The following is a 19,082-nucleotide window of genomic DNA, read 5'->3' as shown; positions in this document are numbered from 1 at the left end:
CGTATGGCAGCAGGAAATCTGGAATTTGCTCCCTTGCCAGATGAAAGCTGTCCACACTGAAAGCCAAGGGCACGCAGGGCTGCGTAGCAGGCAATAACGTTTCTTGGTCGCTTTCGTTAAAATTACTTACTTTTCACAGTATTTAATATAATTCAGCTTGTGCATCAGACTCCTCTTCAGAACTCATCCCCTGTACCCAGTTGAGAAAACTAATTATATCTAAACATTTAAAAAAGCTTCCTGGGAGCGTAACAGATGATCAGTGAGGTCTAAACCTCAGGAACACTTCTGTGTATGCGAGTCTTCCCATGTCAACTTGGATCTTTTAATTTTTCAGAGATGTTCTGGGATTTGAGTCTTTACTTAAGCCAACGTTTTCCATTCTCAACCGTTCAAAACAGTTTTTTATAATTAAACCCAAGTGATGCCACAGTGGGAACCACTCGGATGATGAGCTGCTATACAAGTCAGTCTGTCAAGAGGAATCAGTTTGTTATATATCAACTTAGAAAAATAAACACTGTATTCACGGCAGAGCCCATTTAAGTTAACAGCAGATTACAGATACTTCCCTCAGCACGATGCGCACCCTCAAGATCAGGTTATTTTTTTTCAGCAAAATCTGATTTATAATTGCTGCACAGGAAAAAAAAAAAAGCCCAGGAAAGATGTTCGAAACCTGTCCCTGGAAACGAACAACCCCCATAATGTAAAGCCTAACGCTGCGGCGCCCGTGTACTCTGCTGATCACGCTCTAATTGTATCTGCGCTGCACACACTGTCTTACACAAAGGCAGTAGAAGGCAACATGAACCAAATTGCAACGAAGGTCCTTTACGCATGTGAAGAAGGAAAGAAATGCAACAGATAGAGAAGAAAATATAATATGTTGAATGAAACAAGTCCCAGCTAGCTACTGAGCATTTTTTGGGTAAAGGCAGTCAATATTTGCAGCTAGGGGTCTAACTGAAAACCCTCTAAAAGAAGCGTTTTTTTGCAGGATTTTGGATCACATCCAGAGGAGCCTGAATGCTATCCTTTGTCATATGATGGATGTGAATATATACCATCATTAATGCACCAAATGACACCTTTTAGAACCTTTATAAACAGACTAATAGAGGAGATGGAGTAAAAAAGGAGGAGATATGCATAAGGAACTGCCGAAGGAAAAAATCTAGGTTACAAAAAGGCAAATAAACAAATCATTAACGCTCTTAAGACTGATTATGTAATTTGGTGATGGGGAGCACACCTCAGAGGCAGATGGGAGCCTGAGCTGTGGCTTCAGGTTCCCACGCCCTCAGACACTAAAATTCAATCCCTGGCTTCCCTGTTTGCACAGAAACCTATTCAAAAGTTTGGGTTCAGAGAAATAGGCAGAAAAATCACCGCTTGTTACCCATTTACCCAAACACATCCACATCACTCTTCTTATGTTGCTTGAATTTGTTCTTCCTTCTTGCTCTTTTGAGATCTCTGAGTGTCGGCACCCAGCCGAAGTGCGCTAAGACGAGCTGACACAACAGCCACGTGACTGTTACCCCCTTTCTAACTCTCAAAACTTGCTTGTGTTTAGGTCGATTAGGAACTGGGGATGGATTCTTATTTTGTTTAAATTGTTTTTCCTTCTTCTTACTTGAAGTTTTCTCTCAACATTGTAAGCAGTGTTTTAGGCAGGCAGGTAATTAAATGCTCATTAAAATAACTAACTAGCGTAGCATCAAAAACATGAGATTTTTATCTGGTGCCTTAAGGGCCAGGGTCTTTAGAGGGGAAAAAAGTTGATTTGAACCAGGGAACTGCCAGAAAACCAGGGTCTCTAACAGTGTCTCAAATGAAGGCTAAGCTGCAATTGCTGTACCAGAATTAAAACATCTTCTGTGGTCACCAGCAGATGTTATTGCAAAACTTCAAAGCTACACACTAAGTACAGAAGAAAATAAATATTCTTCTGTACTAAGAAAGGGATTAGCACATCACAGCAAAGTCTGCAAAATAAATATCTAACTTCTAATTGTAGCTTTCAGCATTCTAATTACTTATTTGCCCACCACACGCAGACACGTACCCCTTTGCTGAAACCTGCAGGATGGGCCTGTGCTCACCGAGCTGCGGCACATGGAGCCGTACACTCCTATTACACGTGCACAGATTAAAGCTCACAGCGAGAGAACCGAGCTGCGGAGAGGCTGTTTACAGAGCCAGCCCCGTTCTCATCACAGGCAGGCAGAAAGGGCAGACTCACAAGCTTCTCTTGCTTAAAAATTGGAGAAGAATGCAGAGCTTTGCCCTTCATGTATGAGAGTTATTCTGTCAGACAATTTTCAACATCGTTTGCAAATAAACGCTTTTATAAAACTGCAGAGACTGCATTTATGATCTGATATAAAAATCTACAGATGACTGCTAAGTTATTATAATGAAGAACTTGTTTGACGGGATTACATTCATTACTGTAAGTGATTTACATCCTATAAATCACTTCTTTGGGGATTTACTTTAATTTTCCTTTGGCTGGCAGCGCTACTCATTCTGTTCCTGCTATTTTGGAGATGAAAGTTTGGAACATCTCACATATGTAGAATGAATAAATACTACGAGACAGGCTGAGAAAAGTTGTCCTGCTTGTCAAGTGCCTTTGGCTAAAGGAAATTTTGAGCTTCTTGTACCATCTGTGTCGGGATCCACATACGCTCAGTACGTTCAACCCTGTTCAGGCAGTTCCAGCCTGAGTCAGGTCCCCCAGCCGGGTGCAGCTCGGCAGATCTTGGCCGATCCACCTCAGGTGAGATTTTTGCATCTTAACCCCAGGAATGATTTCCGTACATTTATTCAGATGGTGCAATGCTGCAAGAAGAATCACAGTGACCTGGACACAATCTACTACTGGGTCAATGAAGAAGAAACACAGTAAGAAGGTGGTAGCCTGGAACAGAGCAAGGATGGGTTTTGTGCGTCCTGAACCTTCTGCCTGCAGTGCCGGAGAGGGGAAAGCCAGGCTAGGCTGGGCCTAAAGTCACAGGAAAGCATTACAAGCAGAAACTATGGTCATGTTTGTTTTGCAGTCAAGCTAAATCAAAGGGGAAAGGTACCTGTAAAGTCTGGATAAGCAAAATTTGATGTGGTGCAGAACACGGAATCAAAATCAAAGGGAAAATAATGCCAGGGAAGGAGACCTGGAAATAGAGAGTAAGTCCATGACAGTCTTAAAGGCTTCAGGTACCTCTCTAATTAAAGCTGCAGTCGTCTTTTAGTCTACGGAATGTAATGGGGAGACACGAATGAATAAAACTATTTAATGTATGAAAGGTTGTAGGACTGAGTCCTAACGCCTGAGCTCTTCCTCCAGTAAATCCCAGATAACCCTGTCGCTCACCAGCTCCGTATGCTCCTGCCTCCTTATCAGGAATGCAAAAGGAAAGCCAGTTGACTTTGAAGTTGGGATGATCGCTGCAAGCTTTGTCTTGTCCTCCTCCCTTTCACTGTCTCTTGGATTTCAGTACAAACTTCACGTACCCAGATGCAAAGGCAGAATTTTGAGTGGTATCTATTCTGCCTCTGAAAGCCTCTCGGGGTGAAGGTACGGTTTGCAGAAGGTGCAGAGAACGACACGAAACACAGTGTTAGCCAGCTTGGACACACAAAGCACAGTATAATTGTGTATCAGCGTTATACGGTAGAAAGGGTATGACCATGCTTTGAAATGAAAGCCCTTAAAAGTGAAGACTGGAGGGGTAAAAACTGATAGCGATCTCTGAGGAAGTTTCACCTTGAGATTAGCCCTACGGTAAGCACAATGATGAATCAGGATCAAGTTCAGGGGATACTGCAAACCAACCACGACCAAATAAAGCACTTTTGGTGGGCAAGGGCGGCTTGCAAATGCCTGCTGGACCCCACATGCCATGCTGGGTCTTGATGGGAAGTTAAACCAACAGAAAATGTTCTAGATAAAAGCCCTACCTACTCCTCAGAAAGGCTGAATCCTACTGACTTCTCCACACCAGAAATCATCCTATGGAAAAGATGAGCAGCATCTAGGAAAGTTCTCTAGAAATTCATAGCTTCCTTATTTGTCTTCCTTTTTTTTTTTTTTCCCCTAAGAGCAGCTGAAATACAGAATAAATCAGGAGAGCCAGCAAAACCACTGTGCCTCCAAAAATACCCTCTCAGCTGGGGCTGGGCAGACAGGCGTGCTTTCCGAGGGGCCACAAGCCATGTGTCCAGCTGTTGAGAAACCAGTCGTGCCATCCAGTGAAGCCTCGAAGCTTTTGGTGACAAAGGAGGGAGCCATGGCTGTGGGCAGCTGGGCAGCTCTGGGAAACCCAAGTGTCTCGCCTCCTGCAGCCACACAGCTGTGCTATGGCAGCTCCTGGATAATCATTCCCATCCTCTCCTGGTCCCCAAGGGGTTTGGCCACTGCTCCCTCGTCTCCATCTGGAGAAGCAGCTGGACGTGACATGCCAAAGGAAAAAATTCCAGCGGGGCAAAAATAAAAATCTCTCCACAAGACAATTTTTATGCTAGGAAATGTTACCAACCCAAATCTCATGGGGTCTCACTAACTAGTAATTTAATTATTCAAATCCCTTTCCAAAGGGGCTGTTTTTTCCCCTGAAGAGGAGGCTGGTAACAGGCAGTCCTGCAAGGAAAGGAATGTCTGTGTGGTTTTCACATTCCTCTCCCTTCCCTTCCCCTCCCAATTAAAACAACTTTTCTTTGCTCCATGAGCACTTATTTTGCCCCTCAGACCTCCTTTCATACAAGCTGTTTTCTCTGTTTTAACCCCACGTACCCCATGTGTGGCAGGGGGACCCGTATGGCTATGCCTGGTCCCCTGCTCCTCCTTTGCTCCCTGTGGTTTGGGGCACGGTGGGTCCCCAGCTGCCAGTGCGGCCCCGGGAAGCGGCACGGGGGACCCCAGCCCCAGCTGTCTGTGAGCACGGGCAGCACACTCCAACGTGCTTTTCCTGAGCTAAAGGGAAGGCCTGACCTATCCACCCTGTGCCACCTATGGCAAACGGCAGTGATTTGTCTGTGCAGTAATATCCAAAAACATCCTCCATGAGGGAAAGGAAAAGTCAGTCACCAAAACTAGCCAGGTCTTTGGCCACAAGGTTGATAATATCCGTTCTTGTTTCAGGAGGCTGCACTGCCCTCTTCTTTAAAACCTGGAGTCAACTCAATGAAGTCCAGGGTCCTACGGGAGGTTGTCAGGCTTTGAAACACATGGCTTACTCTCTAAGAAAATGAGCAAACACATCAGCCCTGTATTTCTCCTGGAAATGTGCATTGTTATCTTTAGCGAAAAGAGATTATTTTTATTTTCAGGAAAAAGCTCCAGGGAACAGTGCTTATAACCAAAACCTATGTTATTGCTCAAACCGCCAAGAACAGCTGCCTTCATCGGGGCTGGTTTTGAAACTGGGATTTTCCCCGAAATAAGCCAGTATCTTTACAGAGTGATGGACAGGAGTGCCAAGAAAAGCACTCTAAGGAATCAGAATGGAAAAGGAACACTTGGCTAAAGTATGTGGGCCCATCTGATTTCCAGTCTAAACCTCCCCTGGCTCAAGTTGAGACTCTTTCCTCTTGTCCTGTCGCTTGTCACTTGGGAGAAAAGACCCACCCCCACCTCTCTGCACCCTCCTGTCAGGGAGTTGTAGAGAGCGATCAGGTCTGCCCTGAGCCTCCTCTTCCCCAGGCTGAACCCCCCCAGCTCCCTCAGCCACTCCTCACAGGAATCGTGCTCCAGACCCTTCCCCAGCTCCGGACACAATCCTGCCCCTCAGTGTCTGTCTTGTAGCGAGGGGCTCAAAACCGAACCCAGGATTCAAGGTGCGGCCTCACCAGTGCCCAGCACAGGGAGATGATCACTGCCCTGGTCCTGCTGGCCACACCGTTGCTGACACAATGACGAGGTTTCTGAAAAGAGCTGGCGCCAGCAGGAGAAACAAGGAGTTCACCATCAGCTACGGTGTGAACTGAAGGATAGCCTTGGGGGTGAGAAGGTACCAAGGACTCACTAAAGAGTGAGTGGAAATGGAGATTGCCCAGAGCATATAAGGCTTGGCAAAACCAGTTATTTTTACTGGTGGTGGTTTGCAATCTTATGTTCTGAAAGTGTAAATGAAAGTAAGGCTATGAATAGAAAATTTCCCAAGCCAAACGCTTATATTCAACTTGTTCATACCTTGCTCACAAAAATTTAGGAGCAGAGAGAGCGTGCGAGGACCCCAGCTAGTGTAGATAAGCATGCACAAGCCTGTTTTGGTCTCATCAAACTGCCTGGCAGCTGCCACGGCTGGCAAGCCCTAGCTTGCTAAGACCATGCACACACCAATGGCCACAATGGGAACAGTCCCAACTTTCCACTGATCCTCTGAGAGGCCGGCCACTGAGGATGCTTTCCCAGCAGCACGAATAACGTGGCTGCCTGCTTTGATAGCACGACGAAGGCATAAGGCACGTGCACAGCTTTGTCACTATGGGTAGCACAGATTAACTCCCCTCTCTGAACATCCATGCAGCAGCAGCAAAGGCTCTTCAGAGACTACGGGGGAGACAAAACAGAGAATATGCCTGAGGTACTTCTGGTTGACCAAGCTTTCCTGCCTGGCTTTATTTTTGTTTCATCATTCATCCTTCTGTGTTTTTGGAAAGTTGGAGCAAAATCAATGCAGCTGGTATTCAGCTGGACAACACTAAAAATATACCTTTTCCCCATGTGCGTGGAGCAGAAAGTTTTGCAGCTGTATGGAACTGCCTAGATCAGAGGACCACTCTTCAGTTTAGCTTTGCTGACGTCCAATACCTCTGCCAACCTACGCCAGCTGAAGCGTTGGTAGAAAAGAGGGCAGGCTGTTGAAACACATGGCTCAGATGTTCGATACCATCCTATGAAATCAAAAGCAAATACACCAAACCAAATAAACAAATCTAATTAAAATATTATATATTGGTTGGTTTTTCCTTCCATGTGCATTAAAAGTAAACCAGTAATTCCTCTAGATGACTCTTGCAGTGCATTTTTAAAGACGTTGCAATCAAGGACAATTGATTAAAAAGCCTGAATGCTGATTGTGCCCAAACACTTCCACTATCTAGCAAGACGTGGTTTGGAAAGAGAACTAATCTCCTTTATTACGCCAGCCTCAAGATAAGATCACAACCTTCCTTCTCGTTGAAGTTCAAGCCTATATAGGGTCATGCTATTAAAACCCCAGTCAGATTCCAGTATCGAAACAGGCACACCTGAACCAAATTACAGCCTCTAATAACTGAAATAGATAAACACAAAAATAAAGCATTTAGAAAACAGACAATTTAAAAGTTTTATATATTTTTTCTACTGTTGCTTTCACTGTTAAATACTTATGTTTGACTTTTTTTGTTTGTTATTTTTTCTCCTGGATTCCAGTTTGTGACACTGCAAATAAGCCCATCATAATGGGGAATATGCGTTTTCAGAAGCAGTAGGTAAGGAAAGAGCTCAGAGTCCAAGTGACCGGACAGAATATAAAATTAGAAATACAAAACTTAATCCTGGTTGTTGTATCCAACAGTTTGAACACTGTGCTGGAAGTGGATTATTGACAGCTGCCTCAGCCAGACATCACCACAGAGAAATCAGATAAGCAGAATTATATCATGTTCTTGGGTTGAAAGGAGGTGGGGGGGGAAAAGAGTGACAAGCATTTAGAAAGCTTAGAAGAGCAGAAGAGATAAAGAAGACTAGGCCAGAAAGCAAACAAGCTGGAGGGTAAGGAAAGCAGAAGTGCTGACAGCACTAATATAGAAGCAGATGACAGGGTAGACAAAGACGACAGTTCGTGGTGAAAGGTAGGATTTATGTATCACATTTCTGGCACTATTCCTGAACATTTCTGAGGGTACAACCTCCAAAAGAGAACTAAATTTAATGTAGAGTATGTTCAAAAATGCCTGTGCCCCTCTAGCTGCCTCAGCTCCTGACTCCTAGGTCTCCTCTTCCCCAGCTCAGCTCTCCTGTTTGTTTGTTTGACCCTGGCTGGGCTCTCATCACAAATTAAGAGGCTTGCCCATTACAGCACATGATGATGAACATGCTGAATGCCTTCCATCAGTGTAGAGGCTCTCATCTGCTTGGAGAAAGTGGTTCCTTTCTTACAGGAGTCACCTAGTGCCGAACACCAACCTTTCACAGAATCACAGAATGGTCAGGGTTGGAAGGGACCTCTGGAGATGATCTAGTCCAAACCCCCTGCCAAGGCAGGTTCCCACAGCCCCTCTGACACTGAAACACATGGCAAGTCTCTTCATAGTTTTCAGAATGGTTTGTTCAACAAATCTTAACACACTGCTAACACATGAGCAGTTGCTGAGGTCCCAGTGGATTCACGGGAAATTTGGTTCCCTCCACTCTAACCTCCACTAAAGAAAAAACCATTAACACCCCTCCCCAGGCATGGAGATGACACAGAGAAAAAGCCCTTACAACAGCAGCCTCAGACATCAGAGAAGCATTATTACGGTCTTTTGGGCTATTAGGATAGAACAGCACTTCTTTGTTCAGGCAAATGTCAGAGGCAGCCACTGAACACTTCCCTCAGACCTGAGCTGTTTGGCGTACAACAGTCTCCAGTGAACAGCCTTGCCCACTCCGTGTCACTGAAACGTGAGCTCCAGGGCGCTTCAACTGCTGGGAGCAGCTGCCAGCAAAGCTTCAAGCACTAAACAAATGTTAGCTAAAAAAGGAAATAAATAATCATTTTGTTATCTACAGGTACCATTGAATCATCACGTCTGAAAACCTTCCCAGAAGCTCTGAGGATCCAATGTACAAAACAGCCCACAGGGAAGAGCTTCGCAAGCCGGAGCGGCGGCACTGTCAGTCATTCAGTGGCTTTGGCTTCCGCCATCCCGACTGTTTTTCTGTAAATATTGAGTCAGTTGCTAAGGGATTTCATCGGACAATATGATATCACTCTGTTATTGCACCAGTGACTATATATCATCCCTTGAAAACAGAACAGCGTTGTTTAAACCCAAACTTAATTTCTTGTCAATACAGCTGTGGTGGGAAAGTCTCAAGAACACATTTGGTGAGGCAGCTCCCTTCAGCTGCTGAGCCTGCCGATGGCACTGTCTCCAACGTGAAATGTAACACCTCTCCGTTACGATGGGAAATCCTAGAACAGTTAGGATAGAGCCTAGGATAAAGCATATCTCCAACAGCAAATACCATCCCTCCACTCTAACCAAATATACAGAAGTTGATGGTAAAAGGCATGTTGTAATAATACATCACCCGCCAAGAACAGAAGCATATTCATGAGAAAAGCTAAACAATGTATTTTATTACCTTAGAAAATCTGGTTTAAATTAATAATTTGTGATATGGGATGGATATGCATGTTACAGACAAGAAAACACTGGACAATTATTTAATTCATGATTCTTCTCAGGCACCATCCTTTTATTTGAAGGTGCCTAATGATTTTCAGGGGCTCTTTTCATTTTAGGAGCTTTATCACAAACTGTTTGCAAAGAATAACTGTTGCTTCGTATTATAAGCTCCAAGGATTGCCTGTCTCTCCAGCCCCAGAGGGAGTTTCAGTTCTTCAGGTTGGATGAGAGGGTCTGAGAAAGTTTTGGAGCTTTCCAATAGTTTGGTGAAAGGTGTTGGAACAGCAGCACGGGGTAACTGCTCTCCTTTCAGGGCCAGCTACGTTGGCACCAGTCCCTTTCCAACGGAAGGGGGATGAGAGGTAAGAGCTGGTGTCTTGGATTTAGACTCTATCTCAGGCTTCTGCATGGTACCCACAGCCTTAGCAGTGAGAGCGTGAGGAACACAGGTCTCGTGCCACTGTTAAGCAGCGTCCTGTCCCACGCTGACATGCCACCGCTGCCCCGTGTCCTTGTCACAGCATACTGTGGGCGGTCCTGCCTGCGCACGGTACTGTTGGATGCTTCACTCAACCGTTTAACTGCCTAATGCCAGGGCTCGGCAGCAGTTCTTGTCAAGCCGTATCTCGCGACGCAGAGAGAAATGCTAAACGCCCCAGTGGCACATCTACAATTCTCTTCCACATCGCCCGGTTGCAAACAAACCCCCTTCTCAGCTGTGCGAAGGACTCACAGAGAGAAAATGGCTCAAGTATAATGATTTCAAAACTCAGCCACTCCGAGATATCGCTCAGTGATATTCACGGTGGGCTGAGGCACATCTGTGCGCATTTCTCAGGGGTTTAACAGGGCCAAAGTATGTGAAAGTTTGCGAAAGCGCTTCTTGTTAGAAGAGAGCAGCTTCCCCTGGCTCTCCCAGAGGAGCCGGATTCCTCTGGCAAACACTCCCGCTCCCACCCAGGGGCTGGGCTGCCCCAGCCGCTGCACCCTTCCTCCTCCTCTTCCTCCCTCATAGGAAAGGCAACCCACGTACCTACAGGTCGGGCTGGCTTGTCTCGAGTGTCAGCTTGGACGAGAGTATATATGGCAAGTCACAGATGAAGGCTACATGATTAGTGATAAATAACATCCTAACACGACCAGCACATTTGCTCTTAATTAGCCTCTATTCACATAAAGGGAATTTATGTTACTGCTGTTATTAAAAAAAAATCTTTGCAGAGGGCAATCAATATAAAGTTACGACAGCAGAATGCTAACAGGCAATGTGTTATACATGGATGCATTTTGAAAATCTCCATGCAGTGTGAAAATGACCTTCAAATTGTAGGAAAACAGTATCTGCATTTCCAAAAGTCGTTCTTCCTAGCAAGATGGATTCTACTGTACTTTTGGGCAGACCTCTTCCTAGTTGCCCTCCCTCTGAATCGTTTAATGTGCTGGAGATGATAAGGATCACTAATCTGCTCAAATACCTATGAATTTTATTAACGTTATCCTCCAGTGGCAAAAAACAAACCATCACCACCAACAAAAAACCCAACCCAAAGTCAAAGCAGCCCCAATGTTTGCAAGGCCTGGACTCAAGCCACGTGAGGCAGGCAGCTAAGGGAGATGCTCAGATACTTGACTCTGCAAAATGCAAGGTGTGACACCGTTAAGATTAAAGCTTTTCCATTTGTCTCTGTGCTGAAGGGAAGCAGGGAGTTTTGCTGGGTGGGGATGAAAAAAAGCGATCGGAAAACACTTGCTACTGAGTCATGACCTAATGGAAAAAAACCAATTTAGCTATTTCACATGCTTGGGAAGAAAATATTTTCAGCCAGTGGAGACAAATAGGGATTATCTAAATCAAACACAGAGAAACATCTGACTCATTCTGGTATTTATTGTGTTTCAGTATGCAATACTGCGCTGGGTCACTCCTCTTCTGTACTTGATCCAGTGTTTGCGGGTCTGGATTTCAGCACCTCGGCAACAAGATATGTTTGTAACACTAACGGTTAATTCTCTCCCTCCAAAAAGCCCGACCATCCCTTACTTTAATCATTATCCACCAAAATGGGAATTCTTTCTACCGAGAACAACACTGGCCAGTGTTTCAAAGCCTTTCCTAGCATGGGCCGTACCTTATCAGAGGTTGTATACAAGAGCCACCCACTGCCACCCATGATCACAGACGGCCCCGTCTTCCCTCACGGTGTAGCACCACCAGAGTCTGCAGCAACAGCGTAAGGAACAACGCACTTCAGAAAGGGGACAGGGAAAGAACGGGCTACAGCGCCTGTCTTCTGCAGATTAGCAGCATTACGTGAATGCTGCTGTAGACAACACCACCTCTTTTAGATCCCAAATTAGCGTACCTTCAAGAGTATTACAACAAAGATTAATAACTTCTTGAGAGACCAAGTAAATTACGTACATAGCATCCCTTTTGACATGTCAAGGGCAGTACAGCAGAACACAGGCAGGCAATGAGGAGTAACACACATAAACTGACTGACTTTAAAAAAACCAAAATCAATAAAAACTTAATCACAGAAGAATATAACCAACATATATCTAATCCACTGAGACGCTCACAAGGGAATTTCAGTTTCAGCAATAAACCAAATTCATTTCAAGTTAAACTAATATGGACATCTTGAATTTATTAGCGAAAATGAAAGCAATGTGAACTTTAAGTTTTCAAAGGCAAAAAGACATTTAATAAAATTTTTCTCTTTTTGCCATGAAACTAAGGGAAAAATCCAATAATGTATTAGCCGTGCAATTCTGATAAGTTATGGATTCTTATTTACAACATGTTTAGCTTGATTTTATCTTAATATTCTGTAATGATTTGCTGTCATAATTGAAATTTGTCCTATTGCTAGTCATTATAATAATGAAGAAAAATGATTTACTTTATAACTAAGAAAACACAAGTAACTATTGGTATTAAAACCAGTCAGTGGCTACATTGCCTGGGGCTGGTTTGCCCACTGCCCTCTATTAAACAGCAACTATGTGTTACTTTAATTGTCAAATTGTTTTGAAATAGGAAATGATGGTAAACATTTTCTGCAGAAACTTGTATTGCTGGAAAAATGCTTTTGAGAAAAGCATGATGCCGCAGTGTCATTTTCCAAGGAAGGACCCAAACCTTAGATATTTCAGCTTGGACAGCCTGTGAGAGGGACCCATAGGTCAGTTCCCTTGTGTCCACCAGCCTGCCTGTCAGGTTTTGGTGAAAGCGCATCCCTGGGGATGCTCCTTGCTCCCATGGCAGAGCCTTGCAGCCCCGGCAGACAGCCCAGCCAGCAAGAATGGAAACAACCCACAGCTCCTGGCACCACTTCCACATCACAACATTCTGGGGTTTGGCCCAAATGTTTAATTTGCAATTAAATTTGTAATGTTCAATTTGCAGCTGAAAAGACAAATATGTTTACAGAAAACTCTGGTGCAGTTTTCCCCCGTGTTCACTGAAATATTCCATAAATTTATGCCTGTTGTCAAATGACCAACAAAAAGCCACGCTTGAAAGGCTTCAACCTGCTTACTTTCCAAGTGGGCAGCACCTTCCTCAGTACATGCTTCTGACAAACAAGTCCTGTGCTGTACCTGCCGGGTGCCCACTGAATGCTGAAGGCCGCTTGCACCAGGCTTGTGCCATCCAGCCTTGTGCCAGGAAGGGTTCCTTCTGCCCTACTTGTCTGATGTCTCACAGGAGAACTAGAAAACTGCAATCAGCGACGCATTTCCGCTATTAATTTTTTTCAATGCTGAGAATACATGTCTTAGTGGGATTTCTTCTTCAAAAGAAGAATGACATGAACTGGGAACGTGACCAGAACAGCGAATAAAGACTAAAAATCCACCTGACAGTGAAAGGCTGCTATGAAACACTAATACTCAGTGGGAGCAAACACTCCCCAGCCCATGGACTTCAGCTTTGAAACAAAGCTGACACAGCTGAAGTGAGCACTGCCTTCATTTAAACTTTCTTTTTTCTCAATTCTTTCTGATAACTAGCTTTAAATTGTAGAGCATATTTAGAGCACACCCCTCCAGGAGAAGTCCTACCCACTGACAGAGCATTCGCACGAGACACCTGAGAAAATACAGGCTTTGTGCCTGGCATGCAGACAGCTTTTACAAACACACCACAACCCAAGGATCAAGTCCATGCTTTGAAATCCTGCAGTAAGAAATTATTTGGACTTTCAAACCCACCAGCTGTATCATAACACCACGCCTGTTTGCTTTGAGACACAGCATGCCCCAGGATGGGGCCAGTATGGCGTGCTGGGGGCAGCACGGGGCTGGCACCGATGTCCCCACGATGGCTGACTGCACGGGCAGGATGCTGCAGGCCAGGCTAGCCGAGTGCAGCACCCACAAGTGTCTGCCTGGTTCAGGGCCAGTCTGGATTTGTTTCGGGAACCCTGTGCTGCTCTAAGAGACATCTGCCATCCCAGAGACTCAGCCCTTCCAGGCCCATGCTCCCAAATAATTTGCTCATCCCTACTTAGATTGTACATTCATCCTTTCTGTGAAAATAACAAGAAACCTTAAAAAGAAGCCATGAAAAAAGCCTTTTCCTTGGCTGCAAGAAGAGCCCTGTGCGAACAGATCCACCCGACGTGTAAACAGCAGGTTGCGCACCCAATGTTTGTTTTTCATCTCAAACACGGAGAGTGTGCTTAGTGATGAAGGAGGCTGAGCACAGACTTTTATCCAGCCACTTCTGATCTCCCCATTTCTCTTGCACATCCTGAACCGCCTGAAGGCAACTTAGAAACCCCGCAAAAGGCATAAGGCACATCATCCTCAAAGCGATGTTTGTTCCTCTCGCGGTTGTCTCGCGCTTTCTTCCCCCACTGCTCCTGTCCTCCGCCCTCCTCTCCTTCCTCTCCCATTGCTCTGCAATTTATTCTGCTTCTTCAGAAGCGTACTCCCTACTGTGCCCATGTCTACGTAGTGAGCTACCCAGTTATCTGACAGATACTCTCTTATTATATCTCTTCATCCACGCTGTCTTCCCATACTGTTGCGGCACATCCTTCAGGGAAGGCAGTACGGCACTACCTCTGTGTTGTGAAATGCCTGGCACATGTCTGTGTACTGTAAGAAATAATGGTTCTTAAACACTAGATAGCTGCAAGACAAGCTTACACTCCACATCTTTTCAAACACAGTCACCGACACTTCTTGTACGCTCATTCAAAGGGTCCCAGTGCTTCAAGATAAACACTTGGGACGGGTCAGAGGGCCACCGGTGCTCGGCAGCACCAACCGCCCGACTCTGCACATTAGGTGGTACTGAGCTGTGCCTCAGAAGCGGTATTTATAGCCATACTTCTCTCAAGTTCTGCGGTCATTCAGTCCTGGGGGCTGCGGTTGAGGCTTGTCTTTACTTCTGACACCACAAGAACAGTAAAACCTTGTTTAATATTTAATGCATGCCTTAGGATTGAACGGGCTCCTCCCTTCCTCCTGCTTAAGCACCGGGGGCTTTCCGCAGGGCACGGGAGCCTTTCCCTCCTGTCACGTAGGACTGGGCCTTTTGGAGGAACTCTCACGGAGTGCCACGCACAGCCGGTGATGCGGTCTGTCAGCATCACATTTCTGCACTCCAGACCTGAAAACCTCTGACAGAACAGACTTCAAAGTTAGTGCTAAAATGCAGCACCACCTCAGTGTAAGAGAAACTTCAGGAAACAATCAACTCCAGTCCTCCTCAAAAGTGAGAAATTTCCTTACTATCTTTTCTATGTGGCCACTTATTAAAAATAATAATTACCACGGACCTCCTGTAGGAGAGCGTGACCTGAATCAAACAGGTGTCCCAAAGTGGTCTTTCTACAGGCCCTCTGAAGAATTCTCTTTGTGCTTTTCATCACCCAGACAGGCCCACACTCCAGCACAGAGGAAAGCAAAGAGGAGAGTCTATAGCCAGAAGCAAAAAGGAGAAGGATTTTAAGAAAAAATGAACCTGCAAAGAACCTTCACAATTACATGGAGCTATTTCTATGCAGAATTAGCAGACTTGCCAAGGATAACACAAAGAGGAGCGTAATTATATTTGCTTACTATTTAGAGAAGATTCAGATGAATGCAGCGCTATCGCAGGGTGATGACCAACTATTTCTCATTCCAGCAGTAAAGGTAAAACAGTAACAACTGAAATAGCACATTTAAAAAAACCCAAACCTTCAGCTACACAGTATCTGTCAGTGCTAAAACTGCTGTAGCTTTTATAGTTACTTTTAGTAACCCATAAAACACTGGACAAATTTCAGAAGAAAAAAACTGTGAATGCTGGTCAAATTCTAAGGCGGCAAATGAGCAGCTACAGCTCTGCCAGCCTGACTCCAGTGCTCTGCCCCACATGGGGTTTAACTTGTCAGGAATTAAAGGAAGAAGGTAACTTGTGTGCAGCTTGTCAAACCAATTTAACACAGGGAATTGTCTACAAACAGCTCTTCCACCAGGAAAAACGTCCTCACGATAGCCAGTGACTAGAAATTAAAGAGGATTAAGCCACACTTGATAATTGAGGGTAAAAACACCGAGTCGTTCTACAAGCTACAGCCGAAAGCTCCATCACTGGAAGGGTGAGCCCAGCTCAGCCATGACAGGGAGCAGGATTTTGGGTTGAAAGTGGCAAAAAAACCCTCTCTCCCTTGCCTCTAGTCTCATCATCAGTCATGCCCAAGCGATGGGGTCTGGACCACATCTTAAAAAAACCCACATGCCCTCCCGCAGAAAAGAGCTAACAGCACAGAAACTTTTGTGGGCTGGGAGGATCCTTTGGCCTCTTTACACTCCCTTTCGTTTCCTAAACTGCTTCTGAAATGCCATTTCTTCGTCCTGATATTCTTATCCATTTGCATTCTCTTCCTTATTCTTCTAAGTTTAAGTTTTCTACCCTCTTTTGTCTTTCATGTGGATCTACCTAGAAATTGGTTGTGCTATTCTCACTTACAGTCCTGTGTACAGGTGAGCTTAATCCTACCCTAAACCCAGGTTTCATCCTAGAAAAACACTTTCACCCTACTGCAGACCACAGTCAGCCAGGTTCTCACTATTCCCAGAGGTGAACGACATTGCTAATGTGTATGTATTACATACAAGCAGAAATCGATGCTGTCTGATGTACATCTGGATCAATAGCATGGAAATAAAAATGGATTCTGGACATATGAATGAAAACCCATATATGACAAAAAAGAAACCAGGTCTTTAAAGGAACCCATAAAATGAAAGGCAGAAAAAAAGCAGCAATTCTACCACATAAATACCTCAATTTATTTGCAGTACAACTATTTTTAGATACCCCATTTTAGTCACTAACCTGCATTTATTCTAACACGGGTTTTGGTGGTTTTTCTTTTAACTGTCTGTGGAAGCTTTTTGGTCAGATATAGTAAGAAGCACTCACCACAGTAATTTTAATTAACAAGCTCTAATAAATCTGCACATGTTGCAATACACAGATCTAAAAATACACGTGTGCATCCTGAAGACCACGGCCAGATTGCTGAGCAGTGAGGCTCCCGAGGAGCCATAGGCTGCTCTCTGAAGATCAAATCCCACCCCGATGCCAGCACCACTGCCCACAGCACCCAGGCGATGCGCTCCCACCCAAAAGCTGCCTCCGGATGCCATCAGCCCTGGCACTCATGCCCTGTTTCACCCACCGCATCCAGAGGCTCTTGCAGACCTGGTGTTGTACCCAGCTCTGCACAGATGACAAACATCGCTCCCTTTTTTGGATTAGTCTCAGGCATTTTGGCTAAAGCCAACCTGTCAGTCAGAGGCCAGACTCAGCAGTTGGCAGAACCACAGTAAGGCTATTGTGCCAAACAGGGGGGAAAAAGAAATCTTACTCTTGTCAAAACCTTCCAATTCCCACTGAAATCGGTCAGTGCATTGATGTTTGCCCCCTTTTTTTTTAACCTGTAAAAGGCCATTCACTCTCAGTGTGGGACACTGCGCAAGAACAGAGGGAACAGCTATGTCTTCCCCTAACTCTCACTCCCTTTCCTATGGGAACGTTGCACATTTCAGTCAAGGACACCAAACTCAATGCAGACACAAACCTAACCCACTTATCCCATCCTACACCCCGTTCCCAGTTCTGGTCCCTATCTCCTGGGGCTGAAGTGGTCCCACAGACATCAAACAGACTGTTGACAGGAACAGCAGCTTAACTGGATTAGTTCTGTATTTTCAAGCAAACCGTGGCAGAAGGATGCAAAGCGACAGGGAGAGCAGCTTTCCTGAGGACAGCCTTTCCAGCCTGGGCTATTTGCAGCTGCCCAGAGGGTACCCAGACCCCACCAGCACAGCCACTTCGCTGCGTGCTCCCGAACCTGCACGGTTAGCACAGACGTTTGAACCGCCCGCAAAAAGCCGTTGCGGATCAGACAGTGGTCCTGAGAAATGCTGTGCCAGAACTGGGATGGGGATTATGGGAGAAAGTCACACATCGGGGCAGTAGCCGACAGCCTGTGTGGAGCTGCTTGCGGTGGGAGCGCGTGTGCAGCCCAGGCAACAGATGTTACTGAGATATAAGGAAATTCTTTAATAGCACCTGTGCAAAATAAAATTGCCTGTGATATGCAGATGGTCAGTCGAGATAGGATAACAGGAACGTGGACGATCTGCTGCACATGGTGTGCACACAGCTGGTCAGCACGATACCCACTGGGGCTTCTCTTTTTCAAAGGAGAGAAGAAATGGTTTCAGATGGATAATGTTTTTTATACATACATGTTCCCATCACAGATATTTTAGAGGTGTTATTGGTCAATTATCTTTTCTTCTACAGTTAATTGTTTCTCTTTTCAAGGCAAACATGCAGAAAAGGGTGTAATGTACTTACCACCAGAAATATCCAGCCATATCATCATGTTTAAGTGTTTGGAAGAACTGAACTATAGATGAGAGAGTATCAACATGTGCTGAACAGAAAGAGGATAGCTGCTGCTCGGTTTTGTCAACCTTTCCACAGTCTGGAGGAGTTCAGAGAATTACACCCTGCACAGACAGCAACAAGTCCACAAAAGCTTTTTCTGTGCTGTACGTTGTGCCAGCATATGGGAATGTTACACTGATGCTATTAGCCAAGACTCTTCTGACATGATGTAAAGCATCTAATAATTATACAGCAAATATGACGAGATGGAATTGAACCTGATCTCAATTAGCAACCAGAAGTATCCTTCCAACTGAGATTAATATTGATTAAACCATAACAAGACTAGTACTTGCCAATAAGAGCTCTATAAAATCAAGGAAAGGTGAGGCCAACCTCTAAGTTGGGAGCACTTTGTCATGAGCTGTGAAGACAAGTGATTCTCCTATGGCCTAATTTGTCCTTTTCAAAAATGGAAGTTTGGCTCTGTATAATTCAGGAAATTACAGTCATTTCAGGGGACAGTTAGACTGGCCAGGAGCCCAGAGCAGAGATCAACAGCCTTCGGAAGACGGCTTTGTTTTCCTTTCAACTTTCCCTATCCCTTGTATGGTATTAATCACACTAAATCCCACGCCTCTCTCCCTTCCCCCGTCTCAGAAATACATGCTAAGATGTGGTTCCCACTACTGGTGTACTGTACTGCAAAATATAGGCTCATGCTTTTTAATTTCCCCCCTTGCACCAAATTAAGGTGGATATTTTGGAGTTCAACAAATATATT

At 44.9% G+C, this 19,082-nt stretch overlaps 1 protein-coding gene across 1 annotated transcript in view; it reads right to left on the bottom strand.

Annotated features, from left to right (window-relative positions):
- The window catches only part of LOC104511453 (glypican-1-like), a gene marked incomplete at both ends in the record, with an annotated part of 73,535 nt that overhangs the window by 31,343 nt on the left and 23,110 nt on the right, over window positions 1-19,082 (bottom strand). The window lies entirely within an intron of this gene.

The sequence above is a fragment of the Eurypyga helias genome, unplaced genomic scaffold, assembly GCF_000690775.1.
Source record: "Eurypyga helias isolate BGI_N326 unplaced genomic scaffold, ASM69077v1 scaffold23816, whole genome shotgun sequence".
Lineage (NCBI taxonomy): Eukaryota > Metazoa > Chordata > Aves > Eurypygiformes > Eurypygidae > Eurypyga > Eurypyga helias.
The sequence above is the reverse complement of the archived record's forward strand: the minus strand, read 5'-3'. Positions and strand labels throughout refer to the sequence as shown.